We start from the raw sequence: 6,658 nt of genomic DNA, 5'->3' as shown, positions 1-6,658 counted from the left end.
TCTACATACCTGCTAAACTTCCTGAAATACCCTTTTAATAATAATATAAAAGTTGGAACTTAATACTTCCATCAGTGAACATGAGGCCTCCAAGGAGAAAATTAACAAGATTTACTTTGTCCTTCAACAGAAAGGCATTTTCTTTCAATGTGAAGGTTACCATCAGGTAGCTACTGAGCAGAATTCCTGCCCTCCCATCTTCACGCTATTTTTAGCCATTTGCTTTTGCAGCCTCGGCCCTGATGTGACGCATGGATGCTAGTGCAGCATACCCAGGTCAAACGTTCATTCTAAATGGACGGTATTATTTACAGCAAAGTATATTATCATTTTCCTTTTTCACTATATTTTCAAATACATTTTATTACTTCAGAATAAAACCAAACACTTTCACAGTTCTTTAAACCTGGTATATTATCTTAGAAGCCTTATGGCAGGAATCTACAGAAGAGAACAAATGCTCAGCCTGGACTTCAAACGCAATTCCATGCACTGCTTGGAAAAGGCTGCTTTGGAAAACAAGTGAAGAGTATTCATTAATTATAATACTCTTCCAGCACTTTTATTAAGTATCCAGTTCTGCGCCTACAGACAAACACAGAATTCCCAGCTGATGAGAGTGACCAGAGCCAGGCTGGAAAGGCCAGGACCTACAGTCCAAGGAAACCCCCAGGATGGTTCCACGTACAGAACACAAACTCCATTACTGCCATCAGCTAGAGGAAGGGGACACCAGCACTCTCGCACCCCTCTGCCTCAAGCGATCAATACTCCAGAACCAAACTGTCAGCCTCCTCCAGGCACCACGCAGAGCTCCCCAGGACACGGAACCCGGGCTGCCCTCGCTCCCTCCGCAGAGCATCCTCACACACTGAAAACATGCTGGTCCTGGGCTTTTTTTTTTTCCCCATTTAAACACACACAGTTAAGTACACATTGAACTTGAATAAACCAGACATAAATGTGTCTCCTGATACCTGGTAATCGGTACTTCTGCCCTCAGCAGGAGAGCTGCCGTATTTTTTTACGCAGAGAACCTGCCTCCTTCATTTCAACCGCACACAAACTAGGCTGCTGCTTCAAACGCACACCTCAGTCATGGACACTTCCATTTGTTCCTTTGCGTTTCTCGGGCGTGGTATGTCCTCTACCATTTTACTACCTTCATAGTCATGGACACTTCCATTTGTTCCTTTGCCTTTCTCGGGCGTGGTATGTCCTCTGCCATTTTACTACCTTCACGCCAGAACAGCACTTCAAACACATTTTGAGTTTTCCAACAGTAATTACATCTCTGCTAAGCAGGGCTCCCGAGCTCCTGTTCCTACCACTGCTCAAGGAGGTATTAAACTAAACCCAAGGCTCCCAGAAAACAGGGGTGCAGCAAGCACTCCACATCATCACTTACGCAATGCTTATCCACTTCCCAACTAACAGGTTATGAGCCAGAACTAAAAAGAAAGTGAAAATAATCTTTTTTTCCCTTTATAGAAGCTGTCTGGAATGGAGATCTGTATAAAACCCACAAACACACAGAGTGACTGCGGCGCTCCCAGCCTGCCGCTGGACATCCCAACCACAGCGCTCAGACACCGTGATCTCCAGCATGTTGTCAGGATGAACTCTCCTCGTGCAACAGTCAGTTAAATCTAGACATATCAATTACTTGTCTATCCAGCATTCCCAACCCCAGCTGCACTTAGAATCTTTGGAAATTGAGTTTCCAACAGATCCATGGGGTGGATCTCTATACACATGGTCATACTTGAAGTGTTAGAGTGTTCGTGCACCTTTCAAACACAGCAAAAAAGGTGAACGAAAAAAGTAAATAAGGAAAAGAACTCAGGGTATTATGTATATGCCTGGTGCTGTATAAGCAATTAAGAAGGGAAAACAGGAAGAACAGAAGACTCCGATCCCTGGCATAAACCCTCAGCCATTCATTACCTTTCTAGTCTTCTGTGGTCACTTTGAGAAAGTGCAACTCAAGTTTCAAGGATCCCACCTTTTAGTTCTGAGAAGAGCTTTCAGGTGACCCAGTTGATTCAACATATTTAAGAATGCAGCAATAGTATACAGCATAGAAATAACTCTAAAGTAACTTACCTTTGATTTTTTGTTCAATGGCCTAAAACAAGAAAAAAGCAGTGTCAGTGATTTGTGCAGATAAGAGAAAAACCACACGTGCACGTGCCACTTCATAAAGCACCATTAGCTTTTGACTCTCCTCTTTTAAATTGTTTTAAAGTTATTTAATTATCTACTTCAGAAGTCTCTCTCTAACCACCCCATCCCCATTCTTCCTTATGTCTAGAAAGCTGTTTAACTGTTATAGAAGACAAAATTAATTTGAAAGATAACTACATGAAACAGACTGAATTAAACTTGCAAATTAAGATGTTTGAAGTGAGTTAAAAACTGTGCCTGGAAGCAAGGAACCTCCACCACTCGTACTGCAGAATATGGCAGGGGAAGAGCGAGGGATCTAGAAACGTAAAGGAAGAAAGAAAGTACATTCAAAAGCTTTCAGTCTTTCATTTCCAAGATTCAACTGGTTACACCTGTGATATGGCCAAGATGAGAGATGTATTTGAATAAAATTTTATTATAGGATAAAAATGGGGAAAGAAACATTTCTTGCATGGAAATGTACCTTAATTGTGTGGTTTTAACTACAAAACACAGTGAAACTGACTTCATGAAGGACTTACCCAAAAGCACAAATTATAGTACTTCCTATCTGAAACTAGGGTTTTCTTAATTATCACTTTGAAAATGCACTATCGCCAAAGCAAAACGAGATTTTAATTTGATAGTGTCACTGTGACAGCAGTATACAACCTATTTTGACATTGCATATATTCACACTATGCTATAAATTCACAATGATACTTAAGCTATGATTGTCTATAATTAAAACCTTAAGGATAGAAAAAAGGGAGAGTGCATATGAATGCAAGAAAAATGTATTGATTCACTGATTTGACACAAGACTTGGTTAGACTCAGACATTAGTACTGTTAGGGCTAACTACTGGGACTTCATTAATGACTCTTCAGTGCCATGTCCTCACTTCCCAAGGAAATCAAGAGTACATTAACAGAAAACCCCTATTTTTCAATTTTTAAGCTGACAAAGGCAAGGACACATACAAAAATTTGTTATACTGTCCAACAGTTCACAATGTAGCCTCTTGCTCCCAAGAAACGTTGAGTAAAAGCTTTCCTTTTTTTTTTTTTTTTATTTGTGCTCTTAGAGATTGCTAAAAATAGCTAAAGGCTGCAAAATCTTTTCTGAAGCAAATCCACTTTACTAACAGCAATGCATCAGCCACTGGAATTAAGAAAGCAGAAATAAAGCCAATGGCTGCTCACACAGGCGTACGAAACCCCTGCGCCACGTTCCTTTCCAGTGGTGCCTGTCCGATCCTTACCCCCCGCTCCTCCAACACCGCTGCCCCTCCGCCTCGCCTCCCAAAGGGCAGCTGCCGTACCCAGGGCCTCCCTACCTCATGCCACAACTCTTCCTTGTGCTCTCTGTTAAACAAATCTGGTTTAAAAATGTATTTTGAAGACCCGGGAAGTTCTGCATGCACTCAACCCCAGGGTACTGCACGCACAGCAGCTGGCTCTGAGCCGGGTGCTCACACCACATTTTCATATTGCCACAAAAAGGTGAATGGAGTACAACACCGATGTCCCACGAAAGCTGCTCAGCAGCGGGATGCAAGCACACAACATACTTTCTCCAAGTTAAGCATCATACCTCCGTGATTGCTGCTGTTTTCTACTCCTTTTAGTTCCAATTATTACAAAGCTACAGTACACACGAAACCCAAGCGTTAGCTTTTCCTCGCACACTATGATTGCACGATGCCCCTTCCGTTCTTGCCATGCCTACGCATGTGTTTGGAGCTCACTCTGGAGAGACTGTAATCTCACCCCCCGCCCAGGTGTGACTTGAGTTCAAAAGCAATTCATTAACGTGGCCCTTGACCCATGAACAGGAAACTGAGACAGATGAGAATTTTTCAAAATTTTTTGCTCTGACTATTCACAGCACCCAAAGAGATCAGCAAAGAGAAATGGTCACAGGACAAGGCTACTGACTGCTTTTTGTACTAAGGTGCTATTCTCAGAAAGAAAAAAAAAAAAATTGAACATATTTCAGCTGGGGACTTTGCAAACAGATCAGTACGCGGTGCGCAGTTAAATGCTCTCAAGGTTTTCCTAGACAGCCTATGGCTGATAACACAAGACAGGATGTTCTTAAGAGATAAACCAGAAAAAAAATCAGCTTACAAAACAACGAGCAGTTCTGGTCAATCTGAAACTACTCATTAATAGTAGCAGAACAGAAGAGGGATTCTCCCTTCATTGTGACCTACATTCACAAGTTTGCATTTTAGTCTAGAATCAAGCCACATCTGTACTAGGACTTTCTTTTTTTAACAGCAAAGTTAACCGGCAGTTGTTTGTTACCATGGTATATTCTCTTTAATCTAGATGAAGTTTAAGCTTCTCCAGGAATGCAGACGCGCATCCTTGTGGGTTCCTACTCCTTTATCCATAGAAGCTGCTTAAATTCCGGGTACATGAAATCCACACACTCAACACCTTGTTCCTCTGAGAACACAGCACATCCACAGAGCCCCGTGGCTTCTGAAGAACAGTCAGGCAGGTGCTCCATGGCAGGAGAAAGCAAAAGCAAACCTTTCCATTTAAGGCAAAGGTCTAGCCTCTTCACTTTCAAAAAATGCTTATGCTTTTATTTCTTCTACAAATTTCACTCTCAAACATGCCTATCAAACCCAGGAAAAAACTAAATTCTGGGGGAGGAAGTCAGCTATGAAGAACCACTTGTTTAAAAGATGAAAATTCTACAAGTAAACCACTTCCTTTCCCATTCCAACTTTGATTAAAAAAGAATTACAAGAGGAAAACAAGTTATACATTTACAGTTGAGGTCCAAAAATCATTATGCAGCTTTGCTGTCAGCTACTGAAAAGAACCTCTCATTCTGAAATACGAGCAAACACCTCTTCTAGGAGTACCCCTCCAGCACCGCTTCATTTAGATTTGTTGCAAGACTAGACACACCTGATTTCGTACAGGCGACAACCAACATCTTCATTTAGGTCAACAAGCGAGGAGAGCCGACTACTGATTTTTTGACTATATAATAAATATCTAGCATCAGTCAATAGAATCAATGAAAAACTGCTAAGCAGGTTCACTTTGCCCCCACCAGTCAGCAAACCTGGAGTGGACCCGGTGTTTTTAAACACACATTTACAAGCTCCTCTGGAGCTCAGGGTCAATAGAATCAATGGCCGTGATTAATACCTTGACAGTAAACAGGAATTCTGAAGCGTTTACAAGCATTTCTGTGATGTTTTCATCCCAAAACACCTTTGCTGTCAATATTTTCATTTTCATCCACCTTCCCTAATACAAATTGTCTTATGACATTTATGGTTCCACACTGGAGGATAAGAAGATCTGTTAAAGCAAGGATACACCTGAAAGCCACTATCTTTTAAAAAAAAAATATTCTATTAATAAATGCACCAACACTGAGGAAGTTTTCAAACCTGAAACCATTTCAACTGACAATCAGGAAAAAGAATGGTCACCTCGGAATATTGAATCTCTGAAGAAACTACACAAAGCTCAAAACATTAAATTTAAAAGAAAACACTTCTGAATAACACTAGGAAATACTGTTTTAGCTGTTGAAGAACCAAAAGTAACCCATAAGCAGAGGTTTTAATTTTTTAATGTTCAACTTACCTTTTTTTGAGCAGCTTCCTTCTTCTTCTTGTCTTCTTTTCTCTTTTTCCTTTCTTCCATCAACTGTTCTTCCTCTTCTTGCACTAAATCCCTGAACCACACAGTTTGTAATTAACTCTCCCAAAATACAATCTGTACACACGTAGATTCATTTTAGAACAATTATTTGACAGTGACACAAAAGGAACTGGGGAATTTTACTTCTAATTGGATAATATTTCTATAGGGACCAGGTACCTTCACTGCAAATCACAAGTGACAAAACTTTAAGAGCAGATGCAGTGTCAAGCTACGTGGAAGATTTTTTCAAAACTTACAATGAAGGCTTCGACATTAATTTGACTCAAAAGCCAGCGCAAATCCAGATGTTATTTAATCTCTACCTGCTATGGTGAATTTGTATGACTGAGCTCTTGCCCATCACGGTTCCCACTGTCACACACAACGGGCTCTGACCCGCACGGAGTTGGACCCCACTCGCGTAAGCCAAGCCACAGGTTCCTCCCTGGCCACGCCGGTGCCCAGGCAGCCATGCAGAAGTTTTTACCGATCTTAAACACTACTTCTGCTACGAAACAACCAACACACCCACATTCTCCTGCCTGAGCAGGGCGCCAATTTGGCTGGCTGTGCACCCGGACGCAAAAGGACACAGAACTCTGGTCTGACTCTGGGGAGAGCAGAGCTTTTGGCAGCAGGGCAAGTTAGAGCACCTTACACGAGTGACAAAACCGTAACTTGACAGAAGTGGAAACAAAACCCGTTACATTCATTTAAATTAATTTAACAGAAAGTTTTACATGCTAAAACAGAAGGCGTAGCACTTTCCAGACAACGCTGTTTGAAAACAGGCTCCAGCAAAGGCA

The sequence above is a fragment of the Pterocles gutturalis genome, unplaced genomic scaffold, assembly GCF_000699245.1.
Source record: "Pterocles gutturalis isolate BGI_N339 unplaced genomic scaffold, ASM69924v1 scaffold10213, whole genome shotgun sequence".
Classification (NCBI taxonomy): domain Eukaryota; kingdom Metazoa; phylum Chordata; class Aves; order Pterocliformes; family Pteroclidae; genus Pterocles; species Pterocles gutturalis.
This window is presented reverse-complemented; position numbering follows the sequence as displayed.